We start from the raw sequence: 22,199 nt of genomic DNA, 5'->3' as shown, positions 1-22,199 counted from the left end.
CATAACATACCAATCGGTAATGGGTGGCGAGGGTGACACACACAAGTAACCCCAGACCTGCACGCACGCTCACACACAGCCACATACCTACACACACATACATAGTACTCACACTACGGTCAACACACACAGCTGAAACACACACCAACCCCCAGATACACAGCATTGGCACAGTCACATACAACACACAACAGCACCAAAAGACACAACTACACCACAACTGCAACACCCACAATATGCATCACTACTTGACAAATCATACATACAACACATCATACCAAAACCAGAGAATTGACAAACACAATCACACAATCACACATCCAAACAATGCAACGTATGTCATGCCCCACAAACACACATCACAAAGGATCTGGCTTACCAATCTCCATGCAAGCTTACAATACAACTACACAAAGGCACACAACACTGCAAATAACAAGTGAACACAAACACCACACAATACCAACACAACATGTCCCCAACATACACATGCCCATCACACAATACACAACCATCACTGGGGGGCAAATGCACTGCACACCCATCACACATGCTGCCCAGACACAACTGGTAGCACAACCGCCACTCACACAAAACAACAGGTTGGCCCTGATATATTTACTGAAAAAAGGAAAACAAATATGTATACATATATATATGTATATATAAAAACAAAGGCAAAGATCAAGGCCATAGGTCAGTCCAATTTGCACATAATGTACTTGCATGTGACTCCTGACTGTCATGTAACCTCCACAGGTAGGGGCATCAAGGGGGCGGCAGGCGCCTCAAGGTTTAGGGGATGTGGGTGGAGGGGGGGTTTGTGCTTAGTGCTGGTAGGGGGACCTTAGGGTTTGGGAGGGGGGCTTAAATCAAGGCATAGGGGTGGGTTGGGAACTCTTGGGAGGGGTAGATGTCTTGGTGGGGAGTGGTATGGGTACTTGCAGGGGGCAGGGGAGGTGGTGGAGGTGGAAGGGTAGACTTGGGGAGGGACACAGAGCATTTTGTGATCACACAGAGTGGGAGAGGAGTAGGGAAAAGGTTAAACTCTGAGAAGAAAGTTTTTTTTGACACACGGGGACAGTCATGGCAAAAGGGTGTGGGTGTGGAGGGTGAGGGAGTGGTTATCTGAGAAGTTTTGGTAGATGTAGTGTGCATGTGTGTGTGAGGTATGCTTATGGGTGCTGGGTGCTGAGTGGGTGAGTGTGGGCGCTTATGTGTCTTGGTTGGAGGGTGAGATGCTGTGGTGGATGGGTGACTGTCAGTTGGGGTGGTGACTGCAGGCATGGTGGATGTGTTGCATGTAAGCCTGTTTGTGGTGCCTATGGATGTGGTGACTGACATGAATGTTTGAGTGTCTACTACTGTGCTGATTGTGGGTAGGATAGGTGCTGTGACTGTATTGGTGAATGTTGGTGTTGTGACTGCAGATGTGTCAGGTGTTGTGTATGTGATGCTAGGGATGGTGGGGGTGTCAGGGCAGGTAATGACTGTCAATGTGTTTGCAGCTATATGTTGCTTGTGTGCATGCCAGTGGTGGATCTTGTGGTGCTTGTGTTTGTCAGCGCAAACTTTGGATGTTGAGATGGGTGCATTACTGTCTGTTTGTGTGTTGTTGCTTAGTCAAAGAACAGGGTTTTGGGTTTCGGAAGAGGAAGGTGGAGGGGGGACAGAAGAGAAAGGGTGACTGGCTGCCGTCAATGTGGAGGATCTCTGTAGGCCAGCCAGTGCACTGTGAATGCCCTCCGGGAACTCATTACTCTGTTGTATCTGAGTTGCCAGTCGCTGGATGGCATTTACGATGGTCGACTGACCGACAGAGATCATCCTCAGGAGGTCGATAGCCTCCATACTGAGGGCAGCAGAGCTAACAGAGGCAGGGGCAGAGGTGCCTGTGGCAAAGGAGCCACTCACCCTCTTGGGTGAGTGGGCATGGACAACTTGGTGGGGAGCTACAGGAAGGGTGGTGGTAGAAAGGGGGTGGCGAACAAAAATGGTGCTGGGGTTGTCCCAGATGGGTCCACCACCACCATGGAGTGTCTCCTGGAGGAGTATTCCAAATATGATGTGCTGGAACCAGTCTTCCACGTGGGACTCCCCTTGCCCTTGGGGCCACTGGGTCCCTCGTTGTTGGTGGTATTAGCACTTTGGTTCCTGTGGCCGGCAGCATCTGCACTCGCATGTACCCATCTCCTTCACCTGCCACTGCTGATGCTCACAAACAGAGAGAGAGGGAGGGAAAGATAGAGAGGGAGACAGAGGGTCATCACATTCTATCCATACACACATTACAACATGCACAACTGTAGGTATACATCTTCTGGCAAGGTAATCCCATATTGAAACTCACAGATCCTACATCATGTCAATACATGATACTTCTATCTACCCCATTTGTCATCTCTCTTACTGACATCATAATCCATGTAAGGCAGCACAACTAGAGCATCCCATCAAATCAAATGGAAATCTAAGTCAGCAGGCTCATCATGCCCTGGCTAAAGCTGATATATCGTCCTAATCCAGCACATAACTTTCCATAATCTCATCACTTTAAGGAAATGCAGTTTACTGATAACACCACACCATGCCTAATCTGAACGTACGCCTGACCAGTCCATGACCATAAATCATGTTCCTTGCAAGTAAAGACTACTCTCTTCACAAACAACACAGCACCTACCATTCCAATCCATCCCTCTGAACATATGTGAAACAATGGCAACAATCTCAGATGAAGACACAACATGTGGCAGTCTCATACAGTTGCCATCACATTTTTAATTTCCATGTCTGAAGAACAGCTATGTCACTACATGTACCAAATCTTCGATGAATAGCTGCAGTCACAGATATTCCATATCACACCATAAATGCATGTGCAGCTATAGTGGCCTACCTAGCACACATGAGATATCCAGTACCAATCACAGAGAGCATAGTTACAACTACCAAACAAAAGAGATCCTACTTATTCCTAGGAGGGTACATTACATTTCACCTGTCATGTGATTTCCAGTAGCTAAAGACAACACACATGGACCTACACAACTGCCATTGCACTGACAACATATACCACAACAACAACACCTATATGAGAAACAGGAGTACAGCTAAACCATGACATCTGGAAATATGAGAAGAACAATACCAATTCCTGTCCAAACTGTCCACATCAGGTAGGTTAAGGGTAGCAATTAGTGTCCCACTCTACAAGATCTGCCCCCAAGTAACCATTGAGACATGATGTAGGCAGCTAATACCATATGTTGCACTCTTAGTGGTAGGACATTGGCACACATAGCATGGATGTTGCACATTGTCAAAGGGTAGGACAGTCTAGACACTTACTTCCTCTACAACAAAGTCATTGGGATAAAACCGATTTGCCTACATGTCACTCACATGGAAATGCATAGACAAAACCAGATACCCACAGTTGGATGTCCTTCCATTACAACCTTCACATACCCCATAGTATGAATATGAAGGGACAATGGGGACACCTCCACAAACCCATATGAACAGTCCAACTCTGGCCATACCTATAGACTGAATGAGATGCCTCGCATGGAGTCAATACCTGTACCAGGATAAAAGGTAACTAACCCTTACACCAAATAAGTCAGGCTCTATGTAGCACATACAGCTGATCTCTACAAATGGGAGGGGTCTGACACCTTAGAGCTACATTATTATATATTTGTCAACACCAGAGCAGTACGCGCTCTATTGGCGACAAAAATGCAAAAACCCAGCACTCTCAAAACAAAGTAATTTATGTATTGTGCTGATATGTTGTGGTTTAACCTTTTGCATTGCAGAGTTCAATCCTGAAAACTTATTTTTAATATGCTTACAAATACTGTTCCTTTGCAATGTATTGCTGCAGGTTTTCAGAGTGTGTTAGGGTGTGGCCCCTTTCCAGGGCCTTCCAGAGACTTTCCCTGCAACATGCCTCGGCGTGGTTCTGGGCTGGGCCAAGACTCTATAAAAGAGAGCCAGCCCAACTCCCAGTGCTCACTATTCAGGGGTCCCGGTGCAGAGCAGCAGCTTCTTCCTGAGCTCCTGTTCCGGTGGCCTATTTGGATTTTCCAGTCTTCGGCCCGTTATCCTTCATTGGTGATCATTGTTCCAGGCGGTAAGACGGTGGTTGGACTGTCCCGACACCGTTATTGAGAATTTTCATATTCTTGGTTTAATTCTTAAATGAATAACAGATTACTTGCACGCTACCATTTCTTGACATTTATAAGGTAGTTTACAAATAGGCAAGACGCGCGATTGGTTTCAGAAAGGTTTGACTTTGTTATTCATTGCGTGCTACCATTTCTTGACATTGGCATGGTGGCTTAAGAATCGGCAAGACGCGCAATTCGTTTTATGGTGTTTAAACATTGTTGTCCATTGCGCGCTACTATTTCTTGACATTTACATGATGTTTTATGAATTGACAAGACGCGCAACTCATTTCATGAGGATTTAACTTTGTTGTTCATTGCGCGCTACAATTTCTTGACATTTACATGGTGGCTTAAGAATCAGCAAAAGAAGCGCGATTCGTTTCATTGTACTTTGATCTTGTTATTTATTGTGAGCTGTTATTTCTTGACACTTACATCGTGTTTTACGAATCGGCAAGACATGCGATTTGATTAATGATGATTTGACCTTGATATTCATTGCGTGTTACCATTTCTTGGTATTTTACATGGTGACACTCGAATTGGCAAGACGCACGATTTTCTCCTCAAGTTTATTTCATGTTGTTTATTGTATGCCACTATTCTAAGATATTTATTATGTAATATTCGAGTTGACAAGTTATGTGATTTGTTTCCTGAATCCATATCGTGTTATTCATAGTGCACAATCCTTTTATGGTGTTTACTATATCTATATATATATCTGCAATATGCGCAATTTGTGTTGAAACATTTTAAGAGTACACAGAAGGCCAGAGTTTCTAGATACAATATTGTATGGTCCTAGTATACATTCTCAAAACAGGATTTATATGACTGGTTTAAAATTTAGTCAGAATGTTTTTCTGATTCTCATGTAAAGGAAAGTACTTGAATAAGAAAGTTTTCATTTAATTCATCTTGATTCCCCTACAGGTATCCGGCCATCTTGAAACTTAATCATTTTAAACTTAACTCTTAGATTGTTCATGTTTTCAGAGTGACTAGGCTTAGAATCATAGTCTAGCATTGATTTCAGGAGATATAATTTTCATATCGTGTGTTCTAACCTTTTTCTTACTACAGGTCTCCTTCCCAGCTGTTCCCTTCCTAATATCCTCTTCCCCTCTTGAACTCTCTCAGTTTCTGTGATTTATCTATCAGAGTCTTGGAGCTGTTCAGTGGTGGACGTGTTAGGAACGTGCACAGACTCCGAGGATCTGGTGATTCTGACAGAATAGTGAGCCCATGAATTATTATCCTCCTGGCTTGTGTATGTTCTCAGCATTGCCACGCTAGACGAGCTAGTCAAGGCTTTCACCCAAAGAATTGACAACTAGCTTAGCAGAGAGAGTGAGTCAGTTGCAAGATAAGGTAGAGAAGAAGGAACAAAGTCCCACAGGAGTGTTTTGGCCAGGTACTTCTTCTCAGGCTTCTGGAAGTAATCCGATTTCCCTAAATGTTACTTCTGCAATTCCTTTAGCTCCCCCAGAACGTTTCTCAGGTGACCCTTTGAAAGCGCAATCTTTCCTGGTTCAAGTGGAACTACACTTCACCTGCAGACCAAATACTTTCCCCGATGCCCAGTCCAAAGTAGCTTTCTTGTTATCATATCTGTCTGGGGATGCAGCTACTTGGACAATTCCTCTTGTGCGTAAAAATAGTCCCTTGTTGCACAACTGGAGAAATTTTGTTCATGAATTTGAGCGAGTTTTTGATCGTAGAACTGTAACACAGTCAGCAGATCGTGAATTATTAGATTTACGCCAAGGGAATCAAGACCTGGGTGGTCATTCCGACCTCGGCGGTCTTTTCAATAGACCGCCGAGGGACTGCCGTACTGAAGACCGCCAGTGCTGACGGTCTTCTGCACGGGCCATTATGACCGTTGGCAGCGCTCTGCCCGTTTCCGGACGAAGAGCCGCCAACAGCCATACTGGCGGCAGGCGGGGAAGTGGAGGTAGCTCCACCTCCACCGCCACGCCAACAGAACACCACCCAGCGAATCACGACCTGTGATTCGCTGTGGCGGTGTTCTGTTGGCGTGGCGGTGTCGGCGGAGCTGCCCCCATGGGTCCCGTTCCCTCCCGGAGGATCACCGGAACAGGTAAGGTGATCGTCCGTTAGGGAAGGGGGGTGGGGGGGTGTTGTGAGTTGTGTGCGTGCATGGGGGTGTGCGTGTGTGTATGTTGAGGGGGCGTGTGAGTGCGTGCATGAATGCGGGGGTGTGTGTGTATGTGCATGAGTGCGTGCCTGAATGCGTGCGTGTATGTGTGTGTATATGTTGGGGATCGGGTTGGGAAGGGGGGTCCTGCAACCTTTTGGGGGTGGCAGGGGTGGTGGGGGGTAGGGGAGGGAGTCGGGTGGGGGTTGGAGGTAGGGGTGACCCCTAACAGTGCCAGGGAAGGGATTCCCTGGCACTGATAGTGCTTACCGCCATGGATTTCATGGCGGTTCCAAACCGCATGAAATCCATGGCGGTAAGCCGGGGTCAGGCGGGTTGGAATACCGCCGGCGGTATGTGACGACCGCCGGGCTGGAGACCCAGGTCTCCAGCCCGGCGGTCGTTACCGCTGTGGCGGTCGTAACGGTGAAGCGCGGCTGGCCATGGCGGTAACCGCCATGGTCAGAATTCATGAAAAAAGACCGCCAGCCTGTTGGCGGTCTTACCGCCGCTTCACCGCCGACCACCACGGTCGGAATGACCACCTTAGTGTCATATTTAGCCAACTTTAACTGGCTGGTTGCCGAGACATCCTGGCCTGAAGAAAAACAAGCGGTCTTGTTTTACAAGGGACTCAAAGAGGAACTAAAAGATATCTTAGCGCAAATCGATCCACAACCTACAGACTGTCAAGAATTAATAAATCTTGACTTGAGACTTGATCATCGTTTAGCAGAACGTAAAGGAAGGCGCAAAAAGATTGAAAAATATTCATGGCGCGTTCATGATAACAGAGGCTCAAGAACTCTGAAAGAAAGAACGCCGGAACTGATGGAAATTGGAACCATCAGAAGACCTTTGACCAAAGATGAAAAGGACCTACGCAGAAAAAATGGACAATGTCTTTATTGTGGGCGAAAAGGTCATTTTGCCAAAGATTGTCCAATCAAACCAAAGAACAAACAAGGTCCAGTTCAGAAGGTCGCAGCCAATGCACCAGTCGAGTTGGAAAACTAAAACACCCAAGATGCAGAGAAGGGTTGCTCTTGGGTGTCACCGTGGACCCTTCACAATCTAGACATCTTAAACTGGAAATAAGAGTTCAGGTCAAGAAAAAGATCTATTTAAAAAAAGCTCTAGTCGATTCTAGGGCTACTGGGAACTTTGTTGATGTCCAATTGGTTTGTGCATGGGGGATCCCATGTATTGAAAAGAAGACCCCAGAAATCATCCAAGCAGTCGATGGAAAACTCTTGACTGGAGGTCCGGTAACTCATCAGACTATCCCCTTGTCGATGATTTGTGAAGATAAGAATCAAAGAAAGAAACATAAAGAGAAAATCATCCTTGACGTGATCCATGCTCCCCAATATGGGATTATCCTCGGCTTACCATGGTTAACTCATCACAATCCGGAGATCAATTGGGCAGAACGAAAAATCGTGTTCTCATCTGCGCTATGTAACGAACAATGTCTCCAAAAGATTCAAGTACCAAAAGTTTGCAACTCTTACATAGCTACTGCCGCGGAGAAAGAAATTCAGCTGCCCAAACAGTATTCATCTTACAAAGATGTATTTGATGAGAAAGGAGCAGAGACTCTACCTCCTCATAGATCCTATGACTGTCAAATTGATCTAGCCCCAGGTGCGATACTTCCCAACTGTCGTGTTTATGCCCTGTCAGAACATGAAAATCAACATTTACGAAAATACCTAGATCAATTTTTGGAGAATGGCTTCATTCGCCCCTCTAAGTCTCCTGCAGCTTCGCCTTTGTTTTTTGTTCCAAAAGCTAATGGAGAACTTCGAACTTGCATCGACTATAGGGGTTTGAACAAAATCACCAGCAAGAATAAATATCCTTTGCCCCTAATTCCGGTCTTATTGGAACAAGTAAAGAAAGCAAAAATCTACACGAAGCTTGACCTTCGAGGTGCTTATCATTTGGTCAGAATGAGAGAGGGTGACGAATGGAAAACAGCGTTCAAGACAAGATATGGCCTTTTTGAATACACGTCATGCCTTTTGGTCTGTGTAATGCTCCAGCAGCATTTCAATTTTTCTTGAATGACGTTCTTAGAGAGTACCTCGACATATTTGCCATAGACTACATCGATGACATTTTGATCTACTCACACAATGAAAACGAACATGTCCAACATGTCAAGGAAATTCTTGCAGCCCTTTGAAAACACCATTTATATTGCAAACTAACCAAGTGTGAGTTTCATGTTACCACAGTTGAGTTTTTAGGGGTTATTCTTACCCCTCAAGGTATGGTGATGGCAGAAAAGAAAGTAAAAGCCTTATCTGATTGGCCCACCCCAAAGACTGTTTGTGATGTACAATGTTTCCTGGGGTTTGCAAATTTTTACCGGAGGTTCATAAATCATTTCTCCCAGACAGTGGCTCCAATCACTAAGCTACTAAGAAAGAAAGAAAAGTTTGTATGGTCCCCAGAAGCTGATCAAGCCTTCTCGACTTTGAAGGAAGCTTTCTCCACTGCCCCAGTCTTGACTCATCCTGATGCGAATCAACCTTTCATAGTGGAAGCTGATGCTTCAGATGTAGCAATAGGAGCCGTCTTATCACAACGAAATAAAGACACTGGTCAACTTCATCCTGTAGCTTATATGTCTCGGAAGTTGAACGAAGCCGAACAGAACCATGTCATTGCTGAAAAAGAGCTTCTGGCGATTCGTGATGCCTTTAAAGAATGGAGACATCATTTGTTGGGTGCTAAATACACTGTCACAGTATATACTGATCATCGTAATCTTCAATTCATGAGTTCCGCCAGACTTTTGACCCCTCGGCAATTACACTGGATGTTTTTTTTTGCTGAATTTGATTTTGTAGTAACCTTCCGGCCTGGTAAAGATAATCGCAAGGCTGATGCCTTGTCCCTTCAAGAGTCTACCACGTTGCCTGCATTTCAAGCCTCCAGAGCTATCATTGCTCCTGACAAGGTTCTATGTATCATAAAAACTGAAGATTTCTTTGAAGAAATTCGCAACTCTTCCAATGTTGAAAAATGGCAAACATGGGCCCAAGCAGATCCCAAAAGGTTAATCAAGCAAGGTTTACCCTTTTATGACGCTCGTTTGTTCGTACCCACTACCAAACTTCGCAAGATAGTGTTTCATTGGTTGCATGTTATACCTACAGCAGGTCACCCAGGTACTCCTAAAACTCTGGAACTGTTCCAACGCTATTTTTGGTGGCCTACCCTAACAAAAGATGTAAAAGCAATGGTAAACAACTGTGAAGTTTGTGCTTGCATTAAAACTAGTCATTCAAAACCAAAGGGGTTGTTACATCCACTTCCAACCCCAAGTCGCCCATGGGAGCACATTTCTTTAGACTTTATTACCGGTCTGCCAGTGGTTCAACATCATTCAGTAATTCTGGTGGTAGTAGATAGTCTCACAAAATATGGACATTTCATCGCCTGTAAAAAATTGCCCACTTCTAGTGAATTGGCAACTATTTTACTGAACAGAGTGGTTCGTTATCATGGACTGCCAAAGGTTATCCTCTCCGATCGGGGGTCACAATTTTCCTCCAATGTCTGGAAGACATGGTGTAAAACACTCCAAGTAACATCTACACTATCTACTAGTCACCATCCTCAAACAGATGGTCAAACAGAGAGACTAAATCAGACTTTGAAACAATACCTACGTGCCTACGCTGAAAAAGCACTTCATTCTTGGACATCTATGCTCTGGTTAGCTGAGTTAGCTTACAATAACTCATTCCACACTTCTATTGGCTTTACACCCTTTTTTGGCTTATTTGGCTATCATCCTGACACCTTGCCCATCACAATTCCTCAAGAAAGTTCTCTTACTCCAGCTGTGTCAGAAACCATTCAGCATTTACATCAAACCCAGAAACTGATTCAACAGCATTTAGAAAAAGCCAAACAAATATATAAAAGGCATTATGACAAGAAACATTGTGAGGGACCGCAATATCAACCAGGTGACAAAGTGTGGCTTTCCACAAAACATATAGGGGCTCATTTCGACCCCGGCGGTCAAGGACTGCACCCGTCGCACCTTCCCACTCCGCCGGCTCCATTCCTCGCTGCCCGCCAACCCAGCGGGAAAGCCAGAATGGCCTCCGCGGTCTTTCAACCGCGGAGCGGCCATATGGCGGTTCCCTCCAGGCGGGCGGCTCCTGCCGCCCGCCGGGGTCTGAATGACCCCCATAGACTTCAAGAAGAAGCACATGTTTAACCCTAAATTCATAGGTCCTTATACTGTCCTTCAGCAAATCAATCCGGTGACCTATAAACTACAATTGCCCAGATCCTTACGGATTCATTCAGTGTTCCACACTTCCCTCTTGAAAAAGGCAGTCCAAAAGGTCCACCCTCATCCAGCTCCTGTTCTAGTACAAGGGGAAGAAGAATACGAAGTCAAGAAAGTGTTGGATTCTAAACTGAGAGGGCGTAATCTATGGTACTTAATCTCATGGAAAGGTTATGGTCCTGAAAGTAACTCATAGGTTTCCGCATCTGATGTTCATGCTCCAGTACTTGTGAGACGCTTTCATTGTCTTAATCCAAGCAAACCAGGCCCTACAGCGCGTCTGGGAGAGGGGAGTACTGTCAACACCAGAGCATTACGCGCTCTATTGGCGACAAAAATGCAAAAACCCAGCACTCTCAAAACAAAGTAATTTATGCATTGTGCTGATATGTTGTGGTTTAACCTTTTGCATTGCAGAGTTCAATCCTGAAAACTTTTTTTTAAGATGCTTACAAATACTGTTCTTTTGCAATGTATTGCTGCAGGTTTTCAGAGTGTGTTAGGGTGTGGCCCCTTTCCAGGGCCTTCCAGAGACTTTCCCTGCAACATCCCTGGGCGTGGTTCTGGGCTGGGCCAAGACTCTATAAAAGAGAGCCAGCCCAACTCCCAGTGCTCACTATTCAGAGGTCCCGGTGCAGAGCAGCAGCTTCTTCCTGAGCTCCTGTTCCGGTGGCCTATTTGGATTTTCCAGTCTTCTGCCCTTCATTGGTGATCATTGTTCCAGGCGTTAAGACGGTGGTTGGACTGTCCCGACACCGTTATTGAGAATTTTCATATTCTTGGTTTAATTCTTAAATGAGTAATAGATTACTTGCACGCTACAATTTCTTGACATTTATATGGTAGTTTACAAATAGGCAAGACGCGCGATTGGTTTCATAAAGGTTTGACTTTGTTATTCATTGCGTGCTACCATTTCTTGACATTGGCATGGTGGCTTAAGAATCGGCAAGACGCGCAATTCGTTTTATGGTGTTTAAACATTGTTGTCCATTGCGCGCTACTATTTCTTGACATTTACATGATGTTTTATGAATTGACAAGACGCGCAACTCATTTCATGAGGATTTAACTTTATTGTTCATTGCGCGCTACCATTTCTTGACATTTACATGGTGGCTTAAGAATCAGCAAAAGAAGTGCGATTCGTTTCATTGTACTTTGATCTTGTTATTCATTGTGAGCTGTTATTTCTTGACATTTACATTGTGTTTTACGAGTCGGCAAGACGCGCAATTCGATTAATGATGATTTGACCTTGATATTCATTGTGTGTTACTATTTCTTGGTATTTTACATGGTGACACTCGAATCGGCAAGATGCACGATTCTCTCCTCGAGTTTATTTCATGTTGTTTATTGTATGCCACTATTCTAAGATATTTATTATGTAATATTTGAGTTGACAAGTTATGTGATTTGTTTCCTGAATCCATATCGTGTTATTCATGGTGCACAATCCTTTTATGGTGTTTACTATACATATATATATATATATATATGCAATATCTGCAATTTGTGTTGAAACATTTTAAGAGTACACAGAAGGCCAGAGTTTCTAGATGCAATATTGTATGGTCCTAGTATACATTCTCAAAACAGGATTTATATGACTGGTTTAAAATGTAGTCAGAATGTTTTTCTGATTCTCATGTAAAGGAAAGTACTTGAATAAGAAAGTTTTCATTTAATTCATTTTGATTCCCCTACAGGTATCCGACCATCTTGAAACTTAATCATTTTAAACTTAACTCTTAGATTGTTCATGTTTTCAGAGTGACTAGGCTTAGAATCATAGTCTAGTATTGATTTCAGGAGATATATTTTTCATATTGTGTGTTCTAACCTTTTTCTTACTACAGGTCTCCTTCCCAGCTGTTCCCTTCCGAATCCCCTCTTCCCCTCTTGAACTCTCTCAGTCTCTGTGATTTATCTATCAGAGTCTTGGAGCTGTTCAGTGGTGGACGTGTTGGGAACGTGCACAGACCCCGAGGATCTGGTGACTCCGACAATATTCAATTTAATGGACCTGGAAACACTAGATCGGTAGGATGATACTGCAGCTTAGAGGCATATATATGGCTGGGTAGGGTTGCACATGTGGCACTGTCAAATGTGCATCTCCACATGCAGTCATAGCTATTCCTTGACACAGGTGATATAAACATCCACACATGCAATCCTAAGGCCAGAACTAATATTTTTAGTCAGGGAAATTGAGCACTATGTATTCCCAGTACTCAACATACATGTAGCACCTACTACTGTGTCACGGCTGCTAAAGTGTGACAGCAAACACCTAACTTCAAGAGGAAAGTACACAGAATCAGTCAGTACTTACCCCTTTGTGGCTGCTGTGCTTCCCTCAAACGCCCATCTACCTCAGGGTACGGCACTGCCAAAATGTGGGCCATTAGGGGGATCAGGGTCTGATGAGCACCCCTTCCTCATTGGGAGGACATTTCCAGCTGGACCTCAGCAGTCTTCCAGGCCAGCATCTCAGGTCCTCCCACCGCTTTCTGCAATGGGTGCTCCGCCAGCTGCAGACTCGCAGGGTCCAGACTTGCTTGGCGATTACTTCATAATTTCTCTTCTCGTAATGGATGTTGAGCTGCATAGATGACACAGAAAAAAGGAGAAAGTCATGTACACATGTTGGATACCAATAGGAGTTGCCAGTACATATGAGTCACAGCAAGTAGGCACACATACCCATCGTCTCTCCACACATGCCTTCACATTATGCCATCTGCATGCATCTACACCCTCACAAGTTCGCATGCCCTGTGCAACATCACACAGAACACCTATAACACATAGCTAGGACATTAGACTCACCTGCTCCTCTGATGCCCCATATAGCTGTCTATACAGGTGTAGGACCTCCTCCACTAGCCCCTCAATCTCTTCCGGGGTGAAGGCAGGGGCCCCATCACATGAAAGACATGGCAAGATGGCTTCCAGAGGCAGTACACAGCAGCTCACCTCATGGAGGTCTTGGTGGCAACACTGTCAGTAGTCAAGGGAGCAATAATGCTGAAGATGGCGGTCACAGCTGCCACATACATGACTGTCACTGGGGCAGACATCACTATTGGCCCAAGTCCGCCAAAGGCAGCAATGTTTTCTAATGGCAAGTTACACAGCAGTCGCGACCACCTACCGCCATGACGACTTCCGCCGGCGGGCTTAGGTCACTTCCACCTGTCCAGTACAGGAGGTCAGGCACCTGTCATTTTGGACACATTTCATAAATGGAAGTTTTTTACTAATTTGGTCATTCACTTACTCCCCTAAAGTGCTGTATATCTGTATGTAGTGCCATCATGTTTGTGTAATATATTGTGCAAATTAGAATTAAAAGCTGTGTAGAGCTACTCAGTGGTTCTTAGTCCACAGAAAGACATAGATTGATTCCAAAACATATGTGTAATTAGTGCAGGACAGCAAAGTCTTACACACATATACTCTAAAAGTAGTACATATGTACAATCTATTGTTATAGTTGCCAATGTGCACCAAGGAGGGTGAATTCGGTACATATCTATGGGCTGTCCTGTATATGTCAGATGAGCTAGGTCACATCTACAGATGTTAGGTGTGAGGAAATAAACAAAGTGTACATGATGTGTTCATACTGCAAAATTCATAGTATTTTCACTTGTTGTCACATAGTTATCCTGCCATGAGGAGGGTGAGAAAACCACCAGTTTACCATCCACTAGTAGACCTGGACACTATGGAGGAATGGCATGTCATCCAGACATACCGTCTTAATCGTCAAACCATCATGAATCTTTGTACTCAGTTGGAGCCAGATCTGATGCCCTCCATTCGCAATCCCTATGGCATACCTCCCATCGTCCAAGTCTTGTCGTTGCAACACTTCCTGGCTATAGACTCCTTTCAGAATACAGTGGCTTTAACAGCAGAGATGTCTCAGTCCATGTTCAGTCTGGTTTTGAAGGGTGTACTGTGTGCATTATTGAGACACCTGGACAGCCACATCAGGTTTCCCCACTGAGCTGGCTTGGCCTATGTGAAGGCAGACTTTTATGAGATGAGACACATTCCTCATGTGGCAGGAGCGATTGGTGACACCCATGTAGCTTTAGTCCCTCTCAGTGCCAATGAAGAGGTGAATAGGAACAGGAAGAACTACCACTCAATCAATGTTCAGGTGGTGTGCCTGGCAGACCAGTACAAATCACAAGTCACAGCCAAGTAGCCAGGATCTGTGCATGCTTCCTATATCACGAGGAACAGCAATGCCCCACAGCTAATGGCATGACTCCACACAGAGAGGGCCTGGTTGGTTGGTAGGTTTCCATTATAGTGTGTGTTTGTGAGTTATGTCTCCTATCATCACAATACAGCAAGTCCCACATACATTTTTGTGTTGTTCAACCATTGTCTTCACAGGTGACTCAGGCTATCCAAACCGTCCTTTACTGCTGACACCAGTGAGGTACCCAACCATGCCAGGGGAACTCCTTTACAATGAGGCCCACGGGAGGACAAGGCATGTAATAGAGTGAACATTTGGGCTCCTGAAGGCAAGACTTAGGTGCCTGGACCCATCTGGAGGAGTCCTACCCTACTCACCCCTCAAGGTGTGCCAAATAACCGTTGCCTGCTGGATGCTCCACAATCTAGCCCTGAGATGTCAGATACCATTGATAGCAGATGAGGGGGAGGCAGCTGGACCTGTAGCTGTAAATGATGATATGGTGACTGATGAAGAGCCAGAGGAAGCAGGAGCTGGTGACTCTAGGGCAGATCTCATCAATCAGTACTTCATCTAACATATAGGTTTGTGAAGTGGACCTTTTGTTGTGATGAATGTGCACAACTAGAAGCAGATGGCTGCCATTACACTTCCTTTCTTGTTTCATCAGTGAGGGTGTAATGAGCCCTAATGCCTATGTGTGAGTGGTGGATGCAGATTGATAGAATGTAATGTGCACAGGACAGAACGTTCTACTTTTTCATATACTGTTACAGCAGGTGCTAACATACACTTCTCAGATTTGAGGTATGTTTTGTGAAATCTCCTGTCCTCTTTACCTTCCACTCACTGATTTAGCTAGATCCTTTTTGGCTCTGAAACCTAGGCTTGAGGTATTCTGTGTCAGTAGCCAATGGTAATTGCTAACAAACATGAGAGGTGTACCTGACAGAAACCTGGTAAAATGAGATTAGTTTCAGTGGGATGGTACTGTGATAGCTTATCCTCCACAAACGTGGGATGGTAAATGCTTAGTCCTTTTCTTTTACCTGTGGGGTTCAGGAGGATGTAAAATGGTGTATAACATGTCATGTGAAGTTTCTGTCACATGTGTAATGATTAGATCATGGCCTCTCTCTTCACAATGGGTGGAGTGCTTTGCGATGGCCATGGGACCTAGGTGTGTTTGCATTCTAACTTTGCTGTCTAAGGTTCATCTAACTGTATACTGACATAGGTGATTGACAATCACATAGGCATGGGGCCAATGTTAGTGTATGTTTTCAGTACTGTGTTCCTCTGTCATTTTCTGTGTGTGTTCCATGGGATATGTGATTTTGTAGCTATGGTATGGGTATGTGAGGGGCCCATAGCTGGTGATATAGAGGACCTATCTGTGTGCCCCTGCTTTAGATTACCATGAGCCAGACTTCTATCACCTGTGTATGTTCATTGTATGACACCATGGCTTACATCCTGATGGTACTCTCTGTTGTGCTCTATTTGCAGATTGGGATACTGACTATACAATTGTGTTGCCATAAATTTCAACCTCTCTGACATCTCTCCTGTGTCATTTCTGTTGTAACATGTCTCCTACTGAGGGAGCCTCCATCTGATGACCATAACACTGGCTGTTCAATATAGAGGGTTATGACCAGATCACAGTTGGCAAGCATGACTATTGTACATGTATTATAAAGGACACATATATAGTAGCTGTGTTTAAGTGTGATTTGCTGTGGATATCAAAATGATATCAGTTACACTTAAAGTGCATACATGAAAATAAAAGTGATAAGTGAAGTCATGGTTGATGTATTTATCAGAGTAGCTGCTACACCACTTGGTTACACAAGTCCAGTGTCCTTGTACAATGGGCAATTGGAGTTAGGTTTTAGAATAGTCAACCGGGTGTATCTGTGGCACACAAGGGTGACAAATCAGGAGAGGTTCACTACCCGGCCATGGGTTTGTTCTTGGCATCTGCTCCAGCTGGATGTCTGGGTGGACGTCCACATTTGCAGGGAGGGGGGTCTTCAGATACAGAGGTAGGGGTGCTGAGGCATGTCCTTACCCTGACAGGGCCTCCATTCCACTAGCTGCCGCAGATGTAGAAGGGGCAGATGCAACATTGTTAGTGGGGGGTGCCTGATGTTGTGTGGAGAAACTAAGCAGGGTGGTATTGATGCCCCTCAGCACCCCTGCAATGGTAGCTATGTGGGCATTTTGTGCCTGCCACTGCTGCATGATGTCCTGGTGGTGTTCCCTCTGCAGCCTTTGATTTTCCCCAAACATGATGACGATTTGGCCCATCCTGCTTTGGGAACTTTGGTAAGTTCCCACGACTTGGGAGACAATTTCTTGGCCAGTTGTGTCCCTTTGAGGCCCCATCCTCTGGCCCACAGCATCCCTCCAACACACCCTACCCCACGTGCATGTGTCCCTGGCACAGTGTGCCCACTCCAAGTGGTTGCAGGTCCATCATTGTCAGGAGTGTCAAGGTTAGACTCAGGTCCATGTACTGTGGGACACACAATAGATTGAACAGACCTTTGGACACAGGTTTGAGGGCTAATGGCTGTCTGTGATGTGGATGCAACAGTATTGGGAGGAGTTGATGTGGGCAGGGTGAGGCTGAGAGTTGATGACTGACCAGTTGTCTCAGATGGACCAGCTTGTTCGTCAGTGTCCAGACATCTAAGTGTGTTGTCCTCACTGGGGCCTTCATCCTGAGGGGTACTGACAGTCTCAGGTATCCTCTCCATGGTGGCAATGACAAGTTTACCTGTGGAGGGATTGAGACACAGAGTTCAGGTTAGAATGTGTGCTTGGTTGCTTTTTTTGTGAGATGCAGACAGTGGCTTAACATGATTCCCTGCAATGACATTAACAGATGCTTCACAGTCTACCTTAGTTGTACATACCACTCTGTGACTTGTTTTCCTTACTCCATCTTGAGATCTGTCATACTAATTTGGTACAGAATTTAATGCAGATACAATCTGATTATGTCTGATATATGACATGACTGTTCAGCTATGTTATCTAGTGAATAATCAGGCTTGCTAGATGTCACACATCAAAGCTGCACAAAGCACCATGGTGTCCTACTTGGAACACAGTGTGTGAGTATAGAGGGAAAATTGTCCCTTAACAAGATGTTGTGCATGTGCATCGACTCTGCCATCTTACTTTCAAACCCAGGCCTGTCTAGTTCTGGTTTGGGATCTGTGATCTGTGGCCTCTTGGAATGGTCCCTCAGCTGTAGCTGTGTTTTGCTTTGGGTGCTATTGTGAGTGTGCCATTGCATTGCTGTAATTGCCATGTACTGGTCCTCACTATAACAATCTAGATGGTGTAGCTAGTACTTTAGTTATACCTGCATAACATGCGATGTGATGTGCACAATCCAGGTCTTCGCAATGATGGGTTAGTGCATCCTGGGACTCGTAGTGATGTGATTAGCCTGTAGTCAACAGGTCATTTCCAAGGGGTGTAAGAGCAGTTGGGCTGAGTGGAGAGGTGGCATGCCAGAGAGAGGCTTTAGGTGATTAGGTGAGAGGTATAGTGGCTAACATAGTTAAATAGAGATGATTTGGGTGGTGAAGAAGCATGCAGGACTAGTCAATTGTGTGACATTAATGTTGTGGGTACTTACCAGACCCCAGTCCCCCAGGCATTCTTGTCAGGCACTCAGGATGCAGTATGTCCAAGACCTTCTCCTCCCAAGATGTGAACTGTGGGGGGGAGAGGTGGGAGCCCACCACCAGTCTTCTGCACGGCTATCTGGTTCCTGGATGCCATGGAATAGACCTTCCCCTGTAGGTCGTTCCACCTCTTCCTGATGTCGGCCCTTGTGCGGGGATGACTGCCTACAGAATTTACCCTGTCTTCAATCCTTTGCCACAACTCATTTTTCCTGGCAATAGATGTTTTTTGGACCTGTGCTCCAAACATGTGTTTTCATCATGAAAATTTTATCTAGCATGACTCTCAACTCGTCATCAGTGAAACGTGGGTGTTTTTGTGGGGACACAGTAGTGGTTGTGTAAATGGCATGTGGGGGTGTTGTGAGTGTAAGGGTGCAGTGTTAGGTAATTGGTGAGTGTGGGTGTGGGTGCTGCGATGTGAGTTGGAGGCGGTAGTTGCAGATTTTGTGTGCTAGTGATGTGTGTATTGTGATAGTTGTGCTGATGTAGGGTGCATGCTGAGTGAGATGTGTATGTGTGCCTATAGTGAAAAAGAGCAAAATCTATATTTTTGGCTTCTTGGATTATCTGAATGGTGTTTTGGATGCAAAGGATTGTGGGTTGTGTAGGGGTGTTTATATAGTGCAATGAGTAGGTGCGGGGTATTCAAACTATCCAATCTGGTGTGGTATTCTGACTGAAGTGAGGTGTGACCGCTGCGGTTCGCACCGCCAATGGTTTCCCACCACAGAAGAACCACTGTGGTGATTTGTGGCTCGTAATCTGATGGGTGGATTTTTGCTGGCTGGCGGTGCTGGTGGTGGGACCGCCTCTTTTCCATCCTCCAGTGTCCTAGTGGTTTTGCACTTTTGGCTGTTTTTGCCAGTCTTCACAGTGTGAGTCGTAATACGGCTGTCGGAATACCGCCAACATGGCAGTCATTTTGCGGCCGCCACAGTGACAGTCTTGCCATAAGACCACCAAACTCATCATGAAGCCCTTAGTGTTTATATCTGTCACCGCACACGAAGCAGTAACAGGTATTTCCCTTTCAATTGGAACTAATGGTCTTTAACTGATGGTGGAGGCTGATGATATAGGCGGTCATTATGACACAGCGGGAAACACCGCCGAGCGCCGTGGTGGTGGTGAACAGAAGTCCGCCATTGGCAGTGAATTGAAACCCACCATATAATGAACGAAAATCCCAACCCCGCCATAAATCACCAGACCACCACTCCCGCCATGACCCTGTTGGCGGGAATGCCGGAACTCTCCACCACGCCACCACCAAGCGCACCCACATCCCGCCCTCCAAATAATGATGCACAAATCAACTTGGTGGACAGTGGGGGGCTGACGTCCATGGCGGTTCAGACCGCCACGGACGGCAAGTGGACTTAACAGCAAGGAGTGCACACATTGGATAATCATGCAACCCACACACCTGACACACATCCACAACCCCATAAAACACCCCTAAACATACACCGCAACGAAACCAGGCCAAGAAAACAGAGAGCACCAGAGGCAGACACTGAACGCCACCATACACGAGACGCACACCGACCCACAGAAGAGCACCCTCACTGCGTTCCCAGCCCTGACATCATGTCACCCCCCAAACATCCACGCTTCACAGAAAGGTAGTTAAGGACCATGGTGGACGAGATCCTGAAGGTGGAGCCACAAATATTGGGGGCCAAGGTGCAGCACACACCCATCGCAAGGAAGATGGAGCTATGGCAGACCATTGTGAACAAGGTCAATGCAGTGGGACACCATCCACGCACCAAGGACGACATCCGGAAGAGATGGAAAGACCTGTGGAGGAAGATCAGGGGTATGGCATCAAGGCACCACATTGCAGTCCAGAAGACTGGGAGAGGACCGCCACCAACACCACCAGAATACACAGACTGGGAGGAAAAGGTACTGGCCATCCTGCACCCTGAGGGACTCACTGGACTCACTGGAGGAATGGACTTGGGTAAGTCATCAACATAAACTCCATATACACCATACCTATAATGGATGCACCACCCACCCCACCCACACCCACCAGGACCAACACCCCACCCAGGCAATAGCCACTAAATCCACCCCCCTGCATGACCACAGACCCACTAACAGGCCCACATCCCTCCCCTTGTGCACAGCCACATACCCCTGCAAGTACCCACAATGGAACGACACCCCCACCACAATGCAACCCAACAGTTGAAGCTAAATGCAGTGTCAACCTCACAAAGGCACCCTGTAAGGCCACTGAAAGTAACCCCAGCACAAAATAGCCCAGTCCTGTTCACCCTAAACGTTCATGCAGCTGTAACAGACATGTCTATGTCCCCCAACAGGCACCACCACCCATGCCACCCTAACGGACAGTACAAGGAGCGCCAGTGCCCCCCAGGGAGACAGAGGCACCTCACAGGACACTGGTGAAGGATCCCTGGACACTGAAGAGCAGGCAGGCCCCTCTCAGAGTCCTGGACTGTCACCATGCAGCAGCCCCACCCAGGAAACCGCTGTCACCCCTTCCACCCAGTCAAGACCAGGGCAAGCATCCCCACACCAGTGTATCCAGGCCAAAGACTGGTGGAACACAAGTACAGAGGCCACAGTCTCCCACTCACAACATGCAAGAGGGTGAAGGCCCCAGTACAAGTGGTTCTGCCAGACCTGTGCACCTCTGAGCCTGCATGGGCCGTGGTGCATGGCATGCTGCGTGTGTATGGCCTGTAAGTCTGAGAGTACTGTCTGTCCCATAGTGGACGATTAGCCAGCTGTACCTATCTTGCAAGTGCCTGACCTCTGTGTTCCATATCTGTGTCACCCTTTTAGGTCAGCGCCCACCAGAAGAGGGCACTTTGGCATGCCATCGCCAAGGAGGTGTGGACCCTGGGGGTCTACAACCAGCGAAGCACCCACTGCAGAAAGAGGTGGGAGGACCTGCGGCAACTGGGCGCGTAAGATCTGTGAAGCCCAGCTTGGGAAGTCCTCCCAACGTGGAAGGGGTGCCTGTTGGGCACTGACCCCCCTCATGCGACGTATCCTGGCGGTGGCGTACCCAGACCTGGATGGGTGCTTGAAGGCTGCACAACAGTCACAAGGGGGTGAGTACTCATGTCACAGACTTCAGTTTGGAAGGATGTCTGTGTGTGCATTAGGGTTCATGCTGCTTAGAGGCAGGGACTCTGACTGGTGTCCATGTACATTATGTCCCCAAAGGGTGTAGGGGTGTCATTGTCAGGTCTCCCACACGTCGCCTCCTTAGGTAGTCCTGGGGATGGGTGTAGAGCAGTATTCTGGTCAGTAGTCAGGGGCATGGCCATGGGCACAGTGAACAGTGCTGCCTGTTCGGTGTGTCTTCTGGGTGGGTGTATGTCTGGCCATTATGTACCTCCATTCAGCTATTTACAAGTGTATCTCCTGTTTTGTCTCCCCATCCCTGTTCTCTTGTGTTGGTTTGGTACATCAGCAACATCTGGTGAGGGAACTGAGGCACCGCAAGTGGGGAAGCAGCGGCCCACAGATCCTCAGAGGCAGAGACATCTGATGCCCAGGGGACCAGTGGGTGGGAGGGCGAGGGGAGTACCACGGGGAGGCA

The sequence above is a fragment of the Pleurodeles waltl genome, chromosome 4_1, assembly GCF_031143425.1.
Source record: "Pleurodeles waltl isolate 20211129_DDA chromosome 4_1, aPleWal1.hap1.20221129, whole genome shotgun sequence".
In the NCBI taxonomy this organism is placed as follows: Eukaryota; Metazoa; Chordata; class Amphibia; order Caudata; family Salamandridae; genus Pleurodeles; species Pleurodeles waltl.
The sequence above is the reverse complement of the archived record's forward strand: the minus strand, read 5'-3'. Positions refer to the sequence as shown.